Source organism: Carassius auratus, chromosome 21, assembly GCF_003368295.1.
Source record: "Carassius auratus strain Wakin chromosome 21, ASM336829v1, whole genome shotgun sequence".
NCBI classification, from domain to species: Eukaryota; Metazoa; Chordata; class Actinopteri; order Cypriniformes; family Cyprinidae; genus Carassius; species Carassius auratus.
This window is the reverse complement of record NC_039263.1, coordinates 4,988,654-5,007,551: the sequence shown is the minus strand read 5'-3', so window position 1 is coordinate 5,007,551 and position 18,898 is coordinate 4,988,654. Positions and strand designations below refer to the sequence as shown.

At 41.2% G+C, this 18,898-nt stretch overlaps 1 protein-coding gene across 1 annotated transcript in view; it reads left to right on the top strand.

Moving 5' to 3' along the window:
* LOC113038302 (gamma-aminobutyric acid receptor subunit alpha-2-like) overlaps positions 1–18,898 on the top strand; it is a 186,524-nt gene that overhangs the window by 52,857 nt on the left and 114,769 nt on the right. The window lies entirely within an intron of this gene.

Genomic DNA, 18,898 nt, shown 5'->3' with positions numbered 1-18,898 from the left:
TATTTGCTTGTTAGAGCTGCTTTAAAGCAGAAATTTTAATTTGTCTCATGAAGTTTACATTACTGCTTTGAAATAAAGATAACTTGACGATCATCTTCTACTATGGAACTGCTCCCTACACTGGCCACCCCATCGACTCCTTTGACAGAATAAGTGCCCTTAATGGACTTCCCCAAAAAGCCAGTTCCACACAACCTCTAGGCTCACGCTGAAAATAACAGCAACATTTTGTCACATTTAGCTTCAAACAATGTTTAAAAAACTGGTATGATTTTTTTAGGGTCACTTTTTAGCACATTTACAACAATATTTGTCAACTTAGAGATATTTTAAATAGTTAAATATAAATATTAAATGTTAAATATAAAATGCTAAATATGAATCTAAATGTTAAATCTAAATGCTAAATCTAAATCTTAAATTTTAAATCTTAATCTAAATCTAAATGTTAAATCTAAATGTAAATGTAAATGTAAAATATAAATGTTAAATCTAAATCTAAATGTTAAATCTAAATCTAAATGTAAATGTAAAATCTAAATGTTAACTCTAAATCTAAATGTTAAATGTTAATCTAAATGTAAATGTTAAATCGAAATGTTAAATCTAAATCTAAATGTAAATGTTAAATCTAAATGTTAAATCTAAATCTAAAGGTTAAATCTAAATGTAAATGTAAATGTAAAATCTAAATGTTAAATATAAATCTAAAGGTTAAATCTAAATGTTAAACAATGTTAAATCTAAATCTAAATGTTAAATCTAAATGTTAAATCGAAATCTAAATGTTGAATCTAAATGTTTCGGGTGAAACTAAATATTTAGCTAATATGTAAATTCAAAATTCAAATAACCGGAAGTGCCAAAATAAAAGTTCGATGAGGTCAATATGTGTTTATAGCATTGTGTCAAATAAGTAACGAATAAAAACCATCTCATCTCAGGAAATTGATTCTTGGACATGGATTATCATGATAATGACTACCTAAAATAATAAACACATTTGGAGAAACTGTATTTGAAGTGTAGGCTAGTGTCACTTTTATAAAAATGTTTGCATGCTTAAACGTCAGCAAGAGCCTATGCTCTCGGCTAACGCCGATTAGTTGGACATTTTGAGCGACAGTAGCATCAATATTAACCATACCTGGTCAGAGGGCGGGGAAATAGGCTCTTGCTGGCGTTTAAGCATGTGAATATGACAGAGAGTGATGACATGATGAGTGATACAGTCTATGGTGAGGACATAACATTCAGTCAAAGTGAGACCACTCGCGGCTGGCTATTATGGCTACAGGTCATCATCAGTCCCACACTTTTCATAATAAATATTTAGTTTCATCCGAAACATTTAGATTCAACATTTAGATTTAGATTTAGCATTTAGATTTAACATTTAGATTTAACATTTAGATTTAGATTTAACATTTAGATTTACCATTTAGATTTATAATTAACATTAAGAATTATATTTATATTTAACATTTAGATTTAACATTTAGATTTAAATTTACATTTAACATTTAAAATTTAGATTTAACATTTATATTTATATTTAAAATTTAGATTTAACATTTAGATTTAACATTGAGATTCAGATTTATATTTAACATTTAGATTTATATTTAACATTAAGAATTATATTTATATTTAACATTTAGATTTAACATTTAGATTTAAATTTATATTTAACATTTATATTTTATATTTATATTTAAAATTTAGATTTAGATTTAGATTTAACATTTGGATTCAGATTTAGCATTTAGATTTAACATTTAACATTTATGTTTAACATTTAATATTTATATTGAACTATTTAAAATATCTCTAAGTTGACAAATATTGTTGTAAATGTGTTAAAAAGGGACCCTCAAAAATTCATACCGGTTTTTTAAACATTGTTTGAAGCTAAATGTGACTAAATGTTGCTGTTATTTTCAGCATGAGCCGCTTTACAAACAGCTCCCCATAGTATTATAGCACATATCGATGGGTAAAACCCAACCGTCTGTGAGTTTAGGCATTTGAAAATTTGGAGAAGTGTTTATTAATGATATATCATAGATAGCCTAGTTGTGTTATATTGAGGCTACAGTTTATGTGACGATTGGTAACATAAACCTTGTTTGGTGGAAATTTGTAATTCCTTCATGCATACAGAGAATGAGTAAACATTCATCTCAGACTGTTGTTATGCCATCACAAGAGTTATTTTCATCGTGCTGAAAATAACCGTCCATAATAAGTGATCTGGTGTCTCTATGTGACGTCTCATCAACCCCCCATGATTCCAAGTCATTGGGCTTGCATATGGGACCATCAGTCTAAAATGAAAGATTCACAGAAACTGATAGAATATGCAGGCTTTGCGACACGATTCTGTGGGGAGAATGATCAGTCAGGTAGCAGAAGATAGCAGTGGTAAAATGTCTCAAGAAAAAAATACTGAACCAATGTATAAAGTCAAAGCTGTTGGCTCCTCTAGTCTATGACTGTGTTTACAGTCACTAGCCTTTGCGGTGGCCTGGCAATGTCACATTATACCTTGAGGAATGCTGCATTGAATGCTGTTAGAGTTATGTTACTAATGACTTACCTCATGCAATATTGGCCATTCATTACCCATCTAATCCATATTGCAAATAAAACTTGCAAGAACTGTCCGAAAAGGCATGGCATCTGGTCTGATAGTACTGACTCTCTTCATTTTGTGAGAGTTAGAATGTACAAGCTTTCATTAGTCAACCAGGAAAAAAGTTAGAAAAGTTACAAAAATGTCAGTTTCAAACAAGCAGGTCATTACTTTCACTGGAAAAGTGCCTTCTCATAGAGTTCACCAGATCATTATACTCTTGGTAGAGTGTTCTAGCAGCTATTGGTGTTCTTGCCCCTGCATTATAAAGTCTAAGTTGTAGACACTAGTATATCCATGTGCTATATTAAAGGACACATGTCCAGTTTGTAATGTTAGTCTTGTGATCTTTCATCACAGGCCTCAGGAGTAAGCTCATGCTGTCTGCACTTGAGGTCAAAGTACAGGTGCTTCATATAGCCTACTATTCAGCTTGCCATCTTTTTATATTCCCATACTAACTCAACCTAAATAGTATTTTTGGTCTTTCCACATTGTACAACGTCAGGTATAGTTCTTTTAGTTGTAACTTTCTCATTACTTGAAGATCTCAGAGGAAACACGTCCCTGTGACATTTAAAAAATGCACTGCATCGGCTTCATCAGCATCTTCTAATGCACAATATGTAGTTCTTTTGACATCGGCTTTATTACCAAAATCACATTTAGACTTTTTTTTTTTTTTTTAACCCTGAGCCTGCATTTTTGGAAATGCCTCAGCCTTTTTAGAGTTCATCTTTTGTCCTTCCTGAAGGGATTGTCAGAGACTTACTTTATTTTGAGCCTTAAAGAAATTCTTCTTAATTCATTGCAAGATTAAGCTGGATAGAATGCATATATCAGATCAAAAGCGCTGTAGAATAATCTCTGAAGTTACGCATGAGATACTAGTACAGGTCAGTTATAGGCTAGAACAAGCTAGCATCAAACTATTTGCTTAGAACCTTCTAGCAAAGTCATGACATTACTGTATATTTACACTCTATTCTGGTTGTTTTTGTCATGTTCCTTATTTTAATTTGAAGTAGTTCAAGTCGTGGTTCCCAGGTTGCATACTGAGAGCTTTTTCAACAGCTTGTGCAAATGTCAGATTTGCTTCAGATAACATTATGTGTTGTCAGGCTTTGTAGCAAATCTCTGTTCCCTTTCGATACTTCACTCATACTGCGTATGGGGAAAAGCTCCTTTTTTCCTCGATACTGAAGCCTTTTTTCAATAACGCAGTGCAACTGCACTGCCATTGGTTTAATCTGTAAACTTTTTTAAACCAATGACAGCGCTGCGTAGCTGCGCGAGCCTGTGGCGATGCAGCGCGCCAAAGCCCGCCAGAATGGGCGGGGCGAATGGCTATATAAGCAGGCAATCGCCAGAGGAAATCAGATCTTACTCCTTCAGCGACGACTTCACTTCGTTGGATCTCTGCTGAACGCCTTCGCCTGGAACGAGCTCTCGCCGTCGAAGAGGCACCGCAGCGGAACAGCTGAGACCGCCGACCGCCTGCAGCGCCGGCGTACTCGCAGACAGCCGCTCTCAGCGCCGATCTCGGGCCGCCCGCTTCCCGCTTCCGGCCGCTTCTCAGCGATCTCCTGCCGCCATCCGGCGATCCTAAAAGAGCTTTTTCCAGCGGTTTTCACCGCTCTAAAAGAGCGTTTCTAACGCCGTTTTAACGGCGACGGCCATGCCGCGCCACAGCTGTGGCACATGCAGAGCCCCTCTGCATGAGGACGACGGCCATGGTGAGTGTGTTTTCTGCCTGGGTAAACCCCATGCTGAGGCTGCACTCACTGAGACTTCATGCTGCTTTTGTGAAAGCATGAGTCTCGCCTCTCTGCGCTCGCGGATTGCTTTCTTTAATGAAAGTAATCCCGCCCCTCGCGCCCTCCCGTCTTTTTCCTCCCGCGAGCCGGCCAGGAAAAGACAGCGGGGAAGAGGGGCCCAGCGCCCGGATTTGGGTGAGCTCACGCCGGCTCAGCGCCCGCGTGCCTCACCCTCTCCAATGAGAGAGCCGTCCCCTGTCCTCTTCTCACGCCCAGAGCAGCGTCCCTCGGCTGAAGCGAGCGACCTCGTCTCTTTTGGCGGATCGGAGGACGAGCCGCTTGAGGACTCCATGTCACTCGCGGCTTCTGAAACGGAGGACTGGGCCGGCGATTCTGACCCCGCCCACCTGCCGTCACTGGAGCCCATCGACGCCAGAGCTGGGATGGATGCCGAGCTTCTCCGCATCCTCTCCAAGGCCGTTGAGGAACTCCATTTGGAGTGGGCCCCCCCTGAAGAGCCGACACGCAGCAGGCTGGACGAGTGGTACCTGCCAGGACGCCGCCAGGCCCCCGCCAGCGACCTGCCCCATTCTTCCCTGAGGTTCATGACGAGCTGACAAAGTCGTGGCGCGCCCCCTACTCGGCCCGCCTACGCACTTCCTCTGCAGCTCTCAGCTCAGTAGATGGCTCTCAGGAGAAGGGCTATGAGCAATTGCCGCCCCTGGATGAGGCCGTGGCTGCTCACCTCTGTCCCCCCGCGGCTGTGGGGTGGAAAAATAAGAGAGCCCTTCCTTCCAAGCCCTGCAGGACGACCTCTGCCATGGCTGGCAGGGCCTACACTTCTGCGGGCCAAGCCGCTTCATCTCTGCACACCATGGCCATATTGCAGGTGTTCCAGGCAAAGCTTCTCCGTTCCCTGGATGAGTCTAGCTCTAGTGAACCTGCTTTCCGTGACCTCCGCAGCGCCACTGATTTGGCTCTGCGCGCCACGAAAGCCACGGCCCAGGCCATCGGACGATCCATGGCCAACCTGGTTGTGCTGGAGCGCCACCTCTGGCTCAACCTAACAGAGATTAAGGAGAGCGACAAAGTGGCCTTTCTCGATGCCCCAGTCTCTCCATGCGGCCTCTTCGGACCAGCGGTAGAAGGGTTTACAGAACGCTTCACTGCAGCACAGAAGTCGTCCCAAGCCATGCGACACTTCCTGCCCAAGCGCTCCACCTCTGCCCCGAGTCGCCCCAGGACTGCGCCGACTCAGCACCAGAGCAAACCTGCCCCTTCTACCCCCCAGGCGGCACCCCCTAAGGAGCAGCACCCAGCTCGCCCCACTAGGCGCGCTAAACCGCCTAGACGTCAGGGCCCCCGGCAAAGGATTGTGCTGGATCCGACGCCCTCTAAATCCTCCTGATCGTTGGGGAAGAAAGAGGAAGGGGCAAAGTCCCGCCGCGGCCGGACCACCCCAGAAGCTCTCTCGCCTGTCTGCTGTGCGACCTGGGCCCACTGTTGTTGCGTCCACGCAAAGCGCCGTTGTTATGGCGAACACAATAAATATTTCACATTTTCAAAAAGAGAGCACTTTTCCTCTTCCACACTCGTCGGTGTTCAGGCCCCTGATCAGCGGTCTGCCATCCGACACTATCCAGCCCCTTGTCACGCGGGCCGAGGCCTGGCAGGCCATCCCCGGAGTGTCCAAGTGGGTGTTGGGGATAATAAAACACGGATACTCACTGCAGTTCGCCCGAAGACCCCCGCGTTTTCGCGGAGTGATTCCCACCTCGGTAGAGCCGGACGATGCTCAGGTCCTCCGCACCGAAGTGATGACGCTGTTAAGGAAGGGAGCCATAGAGATAGTTCCTCCCTCAGACAGCGGGTCGGGGTTCTACAGCCGTTATTTCCTTGTCCCCAAGAAAGATGGCAGTCTCAGACCCATCTTAGACCTCAGACACCTGAACCTTTCCCTCATGAAACGGAAGTTCAAGATGTTGACACTGAAGCAGATCCTCACGCAGATTTGCCCCGAGGACTGGTTCTTCTCGCTGGACCTGAAAGATGCTTACTTTCACATCCAGATAGCCCCCCATCACAGACGATTCTTGAGGTTCGCGTTCGAGGGTGTGGCTTACCAATATACAGTCCTTCCCTTTGGGCTGTCTCTAGCTCCCCGCACTTTCACGAAGTGCATGAACGAGGCGCTCTCCCCTCTGAGACAGATGGGAATTCGCATTCTGAACTATCTCGACGACTGGCTCATTCTAGCCCAGTCACGAACCGAGCTAGACCACAACAGATCCATGCTCCTGAGCCACTTACAGTGCCTAGGACTCAGGGTCAATTTCGCCAAGAGCTCACTGCTCCCCAGCCAACGTATTACGTTCCTGGGAGCAGTTTTCGACTCCGTCAATATGAGGGCGGTCATATCACCAGAGCGTGCTCTTGTACTTCAGCAGCTCGCGGCCTCTGTCAAGAACAAAGCCTGTTTCCCTCTGAAGTTCTTTCAGAGGATGCTAGGGCTGATGGCTTCCGCCTCCCCAGTCTTACAGCTCGGCCTCCTACGAATGCGGCCCTTGCAGTACTGGCTGAAACTCCGGGTCCCACCTCATGCTTGGCGGCATGGCCGCTTTCGCATCAGGGTCAACCAGGCCTGTCTAGCAGCCCTGGAGCCTTGGATGAACCCTGTTTGGTTCAGTCGTGGAGTACCCCTACAGGCGGTTTCCAGAAGGACGGTACTCTCAAAAGATGCGTCCAACCTGGGTTGGGGTGCTCTGTGCGAGGGCAGACCAGCCTTCGGCTCGTGGTCGCACGAAGAAAGCCATCTTCATATCAACTGCCTCGAGATGCTGGCAGTAGAACGAGCCCTTCAATCCTTTCAGGCAATCTTGGAAGGGCGCCACATCCTAGTCCAGTCGGACAGCATGACAGTGGTGTCCTACATAAATCACCAAGGCGGCCTTTCGTCCAGCCGCCTCTGCGCACTGGCAAAGCGCCTCTTGGAATGGGCATTACCCAGGTTGCGATCGCTCAAGGCGACACACATACCTGGCAAGACGAATCTGGGAGCAGACATGCTTTCACGGAGCAATGTTCCCTCGGACGAGTGGATGCTCCATCCCCAGACAGTTCTCAAAATCTGGGAGATTTTCGGGAAGGCAGAGGTCGACCTCTTCGCCTCAGAAAGCAACTCTCATTGCCCAACTTATTTTTCAAAGGAAACAGATGCACTGGCCCACAACTGGCCCAGCCTCCTTCTTTATGCTTTTCCCCCGATTGCTCTGATCCCTCAGGTCATCAGACGAGTCAGGGAAGACAGACACAGAGTCCTCCTAGTGGCCCCACTCTGGAGGACCCAAGTTTGGTCCTCGGAGCTTTTCAGGCTTTCCATGAAAGCCCCATGGCCGATCCCCCTGAGGCGGGACCTCCTCTCTCAGGCGAACAGGACAATCTGGCATCCACAGCCAGAACTCTGGGCTCTGCATGTATGGTCCCTCGATGGGAGCCTCTGAGCCTCCCCGGGGACGTACTACACACCATTGCTCAGGCAAGAGCCCCGTCTACAAGACGCCTCTATGCCCAAAAATGGTCAGTCTTTGTTGACTGGTGCTTAGCACAAAACAAAGACCCTGTTGAGTGTGATGTATCTCCGATACTGTCATTTCTCCAGGAGCGTCTAGAAAAGGGTCTCACCCCTTCCACACTCAAAGTGTACGTAGCAGCCATTGCAGCATTTCATGCTCCTATTGCTGGCCAATCAGTGGGTCGACACAGCCTCATTGTGCGTTTCCTGAGAGGTGCTAGGCGGTTGAAGCCCCCACGCCCTCTTACCGTTCCCACTTGGGACCTTCACACGGTCCTTGGAGCACTCAAAGGACCTCCCTTTGAACCGCTGCGGTCAGCTGACCTTCGGCCCCTAACGCTCAAAACCGCTCTGCTACTTGCTCTAGCATCGGTCAAGCGTGTTGGCGATTTGCAGGCCCTCTCGGTGAGCCCTGCATGCCTTGAGTTTGGGCCCAATGACTCTAAGGTCATTTTAAAACCCAGGCATGGCTACGTACCTAAAGTGCTCTCGACGCCATTCAGAGCACAGGTAATTTCCCTCTCAGCTCTGCCTCCGTTGTCAGGTGAGCGAGAGCTGGATTTACTCTGCCCAGTGAGGGCTTTGAGAATTTACATTGAGCGGTCTCAGCCGTTCAGGCAATCTGACCAGCTTTTTGTCTGCTTTGGTGACCGCACCAAAGGGTCTTCGGTCTCAAAGCAACGCCTCTCGCGTTGGATAGTTGAAGCTATCGCTCTATGTTACTCCTCTATGGGCCTTGAGTGCCCCATAGGAGTTAGAGCCCACTCTACTAGAGGGATGGCCTCTTCATGGGCCTGGTCTAGTGGTGTCTCTATCAAGGACATCTGTGAGGCGGCCGGCTGGTCCTCGCCGTCCACTTTTGTCAGGTTCTATAACTTGGATATCCCGACCTTGCATGCTCGGGTTCTTTCGGTTTGATATGACAGCCTCTAGCAGACTCTGTCATCATACCACCTCCAGGGAGCTAGCTCCCTCTCAGCAGTGTAACGTCAAGGGTTCGATGGCTCCGGCCCTCTCACTTATCCTCTGGACCCCAGGGTGTTCAAGTTAAGTCTTGTCGTTCCCTACCGTGGCACGGCGCGGTTGAATTCGTTCCCCATACGCAGTATGAGTGAAGTATCGAAAGGGAACGTACTCGGTTACGAACGTAACCTCGGTTCCCTGAGATACGGAACGAGTACTGCGTTATATGCCGTGCCACGAGGCTGCGGGTTCAGTGTCGTCGCTTCAGTCGTATGACCTGATTTCCTCTGGCGATTGCCTGCTTATATAGCCATTCGCCCCGCCCATTCTGGCGGGCTTTGGCGCGCTGCATCGCCACAGGCTCGCGCAGCTACGCAGCGCTGTCATTGGTTTAAAAAAGTTTACAGATTAAACCAATGGCAGTGCAGTTGCACTGCGTTATTGAAAAAAGGCTTCAGTATCGAGGAAAAAAGGAGCTTTTCCCCATACGCAGTACTCGATCCGTATCTCAGGGAACCGAGGTTACGTTCGTAACCGAGTACGTTATGATCCTGTTCATGCTTATTCAGATTTGTCGCAGACTCATTGTTCACATCACTTTGTAGGGATTTCACACCAAAGTGGGTCGCACAATTTGCACTTCTCCGGCTTGGATGTGCTTCTTATATTACCTCAAGACATTATTACATATAACCCAGATTACATTTCATCTTTTGGCAGCACCCAGTTTGTTTTTGTTTGTATGGGTGGTCTTAGACTTTATACTTTATATTTATGTCTATGGATGGATGTTTTATGCTTGTTTAGTAAATGCTGCTCTGTTTTATTTTATTTTATTAATATTGTTTTTTTCAGTGCTGTTCATCTTTTTTGTTTCATGTATTTTTCTTCATATATCATCAACTACAATAATCATAATACTAGTTTTTAAATCTTGGACAACTTGATCATATTTTCAACAAAAAAAGAAGTGCTTTGAATTGCTAGTGCTTCAAGGCAGATTTCATAAAACTGTGAATGGATGGATCATGTTTATTAAATCGGACGAATTACTATTATTTCAGTAGTCAGTGTGTGGTAACACTAATATAACAGCAATGATATTATTACATTAATGTTATTATTTAATTGTATTGCAGGTTTGTATAATATTCTGAGTTTGCATTTGACTGTTTGTATTCATTCTGAGGAATTCTGAATGTGTTTTTGTGCAGGTGAGATGAGTAAATACATGTTCATATTAAGTCTAGAACTACAGTGACATCATGTTCACACAGCATAAACAATGCTGAAAAAGTAACTCCGATATTTTCTTCTGAAATAAAAAGTAATTTGTAACCTTAAAAGTAATCTGATTATATAACTTATAATTATTATAGTGTTTTATAGTTGTTATATAACTTATATAATTATAGTGTTCCTGTAGCTCAATTGGTAGAGCATTGCGCTATGTTGGGGGTTCGATTCCCCGGGGAACACATGATAGGTAAAAATTGATAGCCTGAATGCACTGTAAGTCGCTTTGGATAAAAGCGTCTGCTAAATGCATTAATTTAATTTAATATAATATGTGTTACTTGCAATGTGTTGCCCCTAACACTGCTGTTTTATATAGTAATATCTCAGAAAGCAGGACATTTTACCAAGAAGCACATCTGAGAGAAGACTGCAGAAGATTGCTATTTTTTTTTACATTTATTGGTATTATTATTGTCTCCATATTGATTTGGTAATGCAGTACCAGTAGTTTTTACGTTTGTACCTCTCTTTACTCATATTTGTCAAAAGTGCTATTGATCCCATTGTCTGAAACTAATAAGGAAAAAGTAATGTTGAGGGCACCTTGAAGTTGTGTTCTTGGAATCAAAGAACTTTATGTATTTGATGCCTTCATTATATTCTGACAAGTCTCAGTGTAAGTTGTCAGTTTATTACCTATTCTGTTCCCATTCCCATTTCACAAGCATTACTGTGGTGGAATGACCTCATAAAATTACTTTTTTTCTTTTTCTTTTTTTCTTTTTCCCTAATCATCCTCATCAAAAGGGACAAAAATAGCACAGTGTCAAAATTCTTCTAAATATACTATGCCATTGAACAGATGCATGGTCTTAAAAGTTCCCGGGGCAAAAATGGCATCTATGCTTCCTACAGGCCTAACATTAGTGCAATTATATCACCGCAGCCTTGACCGAGTGCCTGAGCTGTCAGTCATGACATTACACTATTATAGAAGAAATGAGGGAAAGACATTAAGTGAAACAAGGTCAAGAAATAGCTTATGAGACCGGTAAAGAGCAGAGCACTTATGTGATGGCCTCGTCTGCAGATTACGACAGACATTTCTTTCACTTAGTTCTTTCACTTTACAAAGCCATCCATAGAGTCATTATCTCTAGGTTATTTCTGCAGTTTTAAGTATAGCAGATGTCATCGTGTTTTATACTGGAACCATTTTTCCTTTCACCTCCACCCTAGATCATCTTCTTCATCATCCTTCATCCATCCTTAATTTTTTTTTTTTTTAATTTCTCCTACCAAGCCTTTTAGCTTCTATTTTTGTTTCTGACTAATGCTTCTTTTTCCACCTGTCTTGTGAAAGATTGCACTGCTCTGTAACATTTGTTTGCTCGTCTGCACTGTCATTGCCCATTCCTTCCTTTCTCTATCTTGGGTTTCATCTGACAAGTCGTCTGTTTTGAAATTTAGGCCAGGCTAATTCGCCCCAGGTGATGTGTCGAGCCTTGTGCAAACTGAGGATGACATGGTTAGTCGGGAGTTTGTCCTGTAGCATGAAAGTCCTCATCTCTTTTCAAGTGGAACTCAGGAAACCACGGGCATCTTCGACACATTGCCTAACTTAGCTCTTAAATGTTTTTTGTTGTTGTTGTTGTTCAGGTAAAAGTTAGGCTTTTATTCATATATTCTAACACATTTAATGGGAAAGTTCAACAACAAAAAAATTACAATTCACCCTCATTTCGTTCTAAACCCGTAAGACCTTAGTTTATCTTTGAAACACACATTAAGATATTTTAGATGAAATCCGAGCTCTTTGAACCTCCATAGACAGCAAGGATACTACCATGGTTAAGGCACAGAAACATAGTAAGGACATCGTTAAAATAGTCCATGTGACATCAGCTGTTCAACCGTGATTTTAAGAAGCCACACAAAAAATGTATTGTGCACAAAGAAAACAAAAACAAATACTTTTATTCAGCAATTCTTCATCTCAGCGACACCCTCAGGCACCATTTTGGAGAGTATCACAACATATGTGTTGTTTACATGCAGGAAAAGCATGCAAATGCATTGTGATACTTTGCAAAATGGTGCTAGGGTGATGCAGAAGAATTCACCTCATAATGCAGCCTATTAGATTGTATTTACAATGCCCCTACAATTCAAGTTATATATTCAAATAAAATAGCTATAATTTTGCATAATTCAGCGAAAATAGTTCCAAACAAAGCCAGATAAGAACATTTGCATGTCTTCTTTGTTCCTGAATAAATCAGATTGTAAATGTATCAGTCATTTAATGATCCATTCATGAAGCCACTTGCTTCGTTCCTAAAGTAATCAGCAATATTGAATGAAATGTTTGAATGAATTATTCAATGAATCACTCATTAAAGCAGGGACTTACTGCCACCTATGGCGGTTTTAGTGTTACATTTATTTATCCATGACAGGCCTAAACCTGACAATGTCCAGCACAAAAACAAACTCAGCAAAATATTGTTTAATTAACATTATTGAAAAATATCTCCCAAAATATTGAGAATTTTGTTAATATTGCACACCACTACTCTCTTTACCATTTATGTTTTGCAATGATTAAACATTGTAACCAATCATAAACTTGATTGTGTCCGTGAATGCAGTTCTGAATCAGGATAGGCCTATCTGTAATGCCAACCAGTTCTAATAAAAGCACTTTTCTTTTTGGTTTTTGTCACGGAAAGTATACTGGCTACTGGTTGAAGTCAAAGGTATAGTTCACCCGAAAATGAAATGAATGGACCATTGACACTCCATCTACAATCTCAATTGGAAGGGTCAATGGTCCATTTGAGAGATAGGTTGCAGTAATGCCTCACCTCACGCGCAGTATCCCAAGACACCTCACGCACTGGCTGAAGAAGAAGACGCGAATGCGCTCAGGACAGTTCAGACATTGCTGTGAAAAAAACCAGACATAAATTCTGTCCAATTTCTTGCACAGACCGATCGTTTTGTGTCTTTACACATCAATGCATCATCACGAGCCACAGGGTTTAATTTGGTTTTGATTGTATATATTTTATGATTCTCAAAGCAGTGATTCCCGTCGACTGACATTATAGGACCAACAGACTGCAACGGTTTGAGTTAAAAATCTCAGTTTGTGTTTTACTGAAGAAACAAAGTCACCTACATCTTGGATGCCCTGAGGGTAAGCAGATAAACATCACATTTTCATTTTTGGGTGAATTATCCCTTTAAGGAGAGTGAATTTGTCCTCCAGTGACTGCAAACTCACAGTCATGTTGCCATTCTGATATCGAACGTCCACTTTTCCCATTCAGTTACCAAAAGATTTACATCAAGGTCGTTCTATTTTCCTGAAGATAGACTCAGAAATACATCAACAAGGCTGCAAATGTGGTTTCATACTGAGCATCTCTCAGTGTGACATTTCTTAGTCTGTGCTCATTCTTGTTGCTACCCAGTGTCATTGTAAATATGTGCCTCTACCTATGTTTCTGCAAAACTAAAAAAATTTACATTTACCTACAAATCGTTGCAATTTCAATTATACCAATTATGATTTACAGTGTGAGAGTTTTGATTAAGAAAGGCTTATGAAGTTCCTTGCACAATATTATGACTTAAAAACAAATGGTTCGACAAAATAACACAAACCCATGTAGAAGGAAATTCAAATATCATGGTTGCATCAGCAAATCACTTTTGCATTTTTTAACACTATCAGGTAGGTTTAGGGTTGGGTTTGGAGTATAGTATGCTGTTTTCCAATAAGACAGAGCATTACATTTTAGCGACACTCCCCGGACATTTGAATTCGGAACCACCACAATACTTATCTGAAGCAACATAATAAAAACACAGCAATACGTACCTGTACGAATGTTGTACTTATGGCTTTTTAGGTGCTGTACCTTTTATATATACATACATTTGTGGTTAGTCAAGTATGCAGTGGCAGTTTTCTGTTGGTTGATAACCTGAAACTGAAGGTCTAAAAATGACTTTTAGTTCAAGGAGTTTATCATGTGTAACACCACTTTCCAAATGATATATTATACTAATTAAAAATTATGTAATTTTATACTGACCTTCATGTTTGCTGCAGCTCTTTTTATCAGATAGGTAGCATAGTGACCCCATCAGTCAGACTCCAAAAGAAGCATGAAAAACTGGTAAAAGTCATTATTTAGCAAACATATTTAAACATTACCACAATGCTAAGTCGTTTATTAATGTGTTGTGCTGCCAAGGTTGCTGTGTGTGGGCTGCCCGTTTCAGTCACAGTGTGTCCTTGCTCAAGGGGAAGCAATAACCAAATTAGGACTCAGAGAAAGATCGGGTAGAAGTTAAGTGAGATGTGCAGTCATTGTTTACAAGATTTCAAAAACTTAGTTTTTTATATAAATGTACCAGTCAAATACTGAGTATGTCATTACAGTATATAATACTGATTAATAACATATCATGATACATGGATTGCAATACAATATTTTGCGATACAATGTGATACTGTAACTAAAGCTTATTTATATTGGGATAATTCTTATTTTAGGAATATGATATATTGTAAGGTAAGGTGTCATTAACACACCACCATATGCAAACCTTAGCAAAAAATAAATAATAAAAATGATTTAACCAGAACACAGTGGGATCTGCATTTGCAATAATTAGTCCCTGTAACTTTCAGCGTTATTGAAACACTTTTTATGCTGTATGAGTAAAGGAGGATACATAGAGTGCTTGAAGGATCCTTCAGTTAAATGTATAATATGTATAAAATGTATTTTATAAAAAGACGAAATATATATTTTTGGACCCTGCTCTAAAGGTTCACAGTTTAAAGGGTTAGTTCACTGAAAAAATGAAAATTATGTCATTAATGACTCACCCTCATGTCGTTCCAAACCCGTGAGACCTCCGTTCATCTTCGGAACACAGTTTAAGATATTTTAGATTTAGTCCGAGAGCTTTCTGTCCCTCCATTGAAAGTGTGTACTCTATACTATCCATGTCCAGAAAGGTAATAAAAACATCATCAAAGTAGTCCATGTGACATCAGAGGGTCAGTTAGAATTTGTTGAAGCATCGAAAAATAGCAAAAACTACGACTTTATTCAGCATTGTCTTCTCTTCCGTGTCTGTTGTGAGAGAGTTCAAAACAATGCAGTTTGTGATATCCGGTTCGTGAACGAATCATTCGATGTAACCGGATATTTTTGAAACGGTTCACCAAATAGAACTGAATCATTTTAAATGGTTCGCATCTCCAATACGCATTAATCCACAAATGACTTAAGCTGTTAACTTTTTTAATGTAACAGACACTCCCTCTGAGTTCAAACAAACCAATATCCCGGAGTAATTCATTTACTCAAACAGTACACTGACTGAACTGCAGTGAAGAGAGAATTGAAGATGAACACCGAGCCGAGCCAGATAATGAACGAATGATTGTCCTATTCTCAACTGCACAAAACGCCCCCAACTCGAGAGACAGCTGCAGCCGCGGGACGACCCTTACACCTGATGCGCCAGCCTCTTCACATGGGAAGCGGCGGAAACAAGGTAACAGTGGACGTTACCACAAAAGCCCAAATTATGGCACACTTCAACTTTGTACGCCGAAACATGAACTGGAACAATCCTTTCACTCTCCATTACCAGCAGCAAACTACATTAATGCTAACATTAGTGGCGTGCTCTAATGCTAGTATTTCCTGTCACTCAGAATTTATTCAGAGATGAAGACTGCCATCTAGCGGTCAGGAAATAAACTTAAAATGAAACAACTCAATAATATATCATATAATATCGATATTACGTTTTTAAGAATCGATAAATTATTTCCAAACAAAATATCGCGATACTCACGTGTATCGATATTTTCATACACCCCTAATATATAAAAGTAATGAATTTTTATTGACTTATTGACTTGTCAGTGTGTTAAGGCTGCTGTGTTAAAAGCTTCTTGGGCAGGGTATACAAGATGACAATTTGCATCCTTAATGGGTGGCATCCATGAGTGCTGGTATTGTGTTTCCATAGCTACAAGTCGTTATGCAGTTTGCACAAATCCATGCTGTGTAATTGCAAAGCAATGTAAGAATCTCGGTTTCCCAAGTCTCAGTCTAGATGTTCTCTCTCAGATTAGTTTATTGCCATTACCCAATGTCGGATCTCTAATGAGCTTTCAGTCGGATGGGTGTGATAACGTTTTTGTTTGATTGCAATCAGGACTTTGAATTATGAGTGCTTCATGATTTAATAACACGCTTTGACTTTGCAAGTTAGGCTTATGAATGAGAATAACTTTGTCATTTTCCCTTGGTCCAGGGAAACAGAATCACACAAAACTTTTTTTGACCTTGAAATATGTGCAACGTAACCACCAAAGCACTGGACTCAAGATTTAATCAGACATGTCACAAAATCAATAATAATTATAAGTGGGGAGAATTTGACAGTTCAAAGCTTGTTAGATGCTGAGGTAGTAGGTCTTACTGAAATCACAAAATGAATATAACTGTTCATGCACCAGTTCATTTGGATCTGTTTGTGTTAACTTTAATACTTCACTTTACGTTTAAACATTACTATGATAATAATAATAAAATAAATAATCATATGACAGGCATTCTGTCTCCTAAAAAACTTGGGTTTCTCCTAAAAAACATTGGGTTCACAGTCATGTGATGTGTTAAATGTGTGATAGTGTTCTTATATAAGAGTTGACATACTTGATTTTGTACTTGTTATTGCCACAGGCAATATTTGAACCATGCATTCTGTGTTGAAATGTCTGTTTTTGCTTTGGGATTTATGTTTATGTTTTGTGATTGCGCCAACTGCTATTTACTTGACACCCTGAGATGCCAGTTGGTGGAAAACATTATGTACTGGAGCCATGGAAACCAGCAAACAAACTGGGTCAGCATTAGGGATGTCAGTGATTAATCGATGAATGATTAATTGTCGATAAGCGATGGAATCGATTAAAGCTATTGATGGTCGATTAACCTTTTAAATTTTGGGCTGCGTGCAGCTCATGCGCAAAATGTGTGAGCAGCTGTGAGTGACGGTGACGATATATAAATGCATCAACATTAATTCATAATGGACAAAAAAGAAACAACACAAGGTTCTTCAACATGGAAAGCAATAGAAATGTTGTAACTAAGTAATTTCACCAGATAATTATTTCATATTGTGCGCTTTGCAGGATAGTTAGTCTATAGACGGTTTCATCGGGCGCACGCGCCTGGACCTAAGTTACCTTCCGGTCTGTGTTGTGTATATCGGTCTGGCTTCGGTGCCATCTACAAACGCAGTTAAAGTCAAGGTGATGAGTAGACTGAAGTTGGGCTCAGGTGGCTGTGCTACGGGATGTGTTTCCCATACATTTATTTATTTTTGGAGACTCGCCACAATTTTAAAACTGATCGATTTTCAAAAAGGCTTCGTTAAATAAACATGAGTAACGTAACGTTACGTAACGTACTGCACGTTTAATAATAATTCCTTACATTTATGTTTAAATATCAAAACGAGGCACGCATTAACGTTTGTTTATGTTGATGCCGTTGAAACCGTCTATTCATTCCTGCAACTTGTTAATTAATTCCTGCGACTTAATCATTTGTGGCAACTGTTCATGTTTCATTAATTTTGTTCCTTAAATGACCCATGATTTCAGGAATTGAGGGAAAAATCTATAAATTGTAACAAATTTGAAAAAATGGGATGCTTTAAAAAAAAAAGCATAAGTAATAGGCCTGAAATAAAAATAAAAATGTGTTTTCATTAAAAATGTGCACTATATCTGACTTAATTAAGATAACAAATTTAAAACAAAAAACACTCCATAAACAAGTTCACAGAAAGATATGGATGACACTGCACATTCTGCATTTGTTTGCTTTATTTTACAAGAGCAAAAAATCTACTGTTTTTATTGTGAGTGTGCTCAAATAAAAACACTTTTGTGGAATAGATGTTTTTTTTTTTTTTATGTCTCAGCTGTTCAGGATTTTTGCCGAATGAGACGTTAGCAATAATATCCACTATCCAATAATATACATTCTGCAAAACCCGCACTCGCTCCATCCTCGTTTGCAGGCACGCACAGTCACGATCTAATGCACTGTAAATGCCGGATTTTTTAAAACAAATAGGCCTACTAGAATGCAAAAATCTGACATTTTCCGGGAACAGGATCCAGCAGGATCAAACTATGTACTGGTCATAATAGACTACTCACACAAAAATGTTTGATGTGAGAAACTGTAACAGCGCCGATGGAAGCGGTTCTCTGACTGCCCAGCACAGCCAAATGAGCCACAGTTACATTTGGGATCATTTTATTTTAAATGCCATAATGTCAGCTGAAAACATTGCAGTTCTGTTTTAAACTACAACAACGAGCACAACAAAACCATTTCAATAGGCACGTTTAGCGGTCTCCATGCTGGAAAACAGTCACAAAAGTAAATTATCTCAATCATACTCTCTTCATTTTATCAAATGATCATAATCACATCTATTATCCTGCTACTACATTTTATTCAAACTAAACCCCCTTTAATTCCAGTTTTTTTTTGAGTGGGTTTTGCTCATCCTGTCATACCGGTGACTGTGTGCTGCTGCAATAGATGCATTTTGCAGCATTAAGGTTAACGATTAATCGATTAATTGATTGTCATTTAAATTACA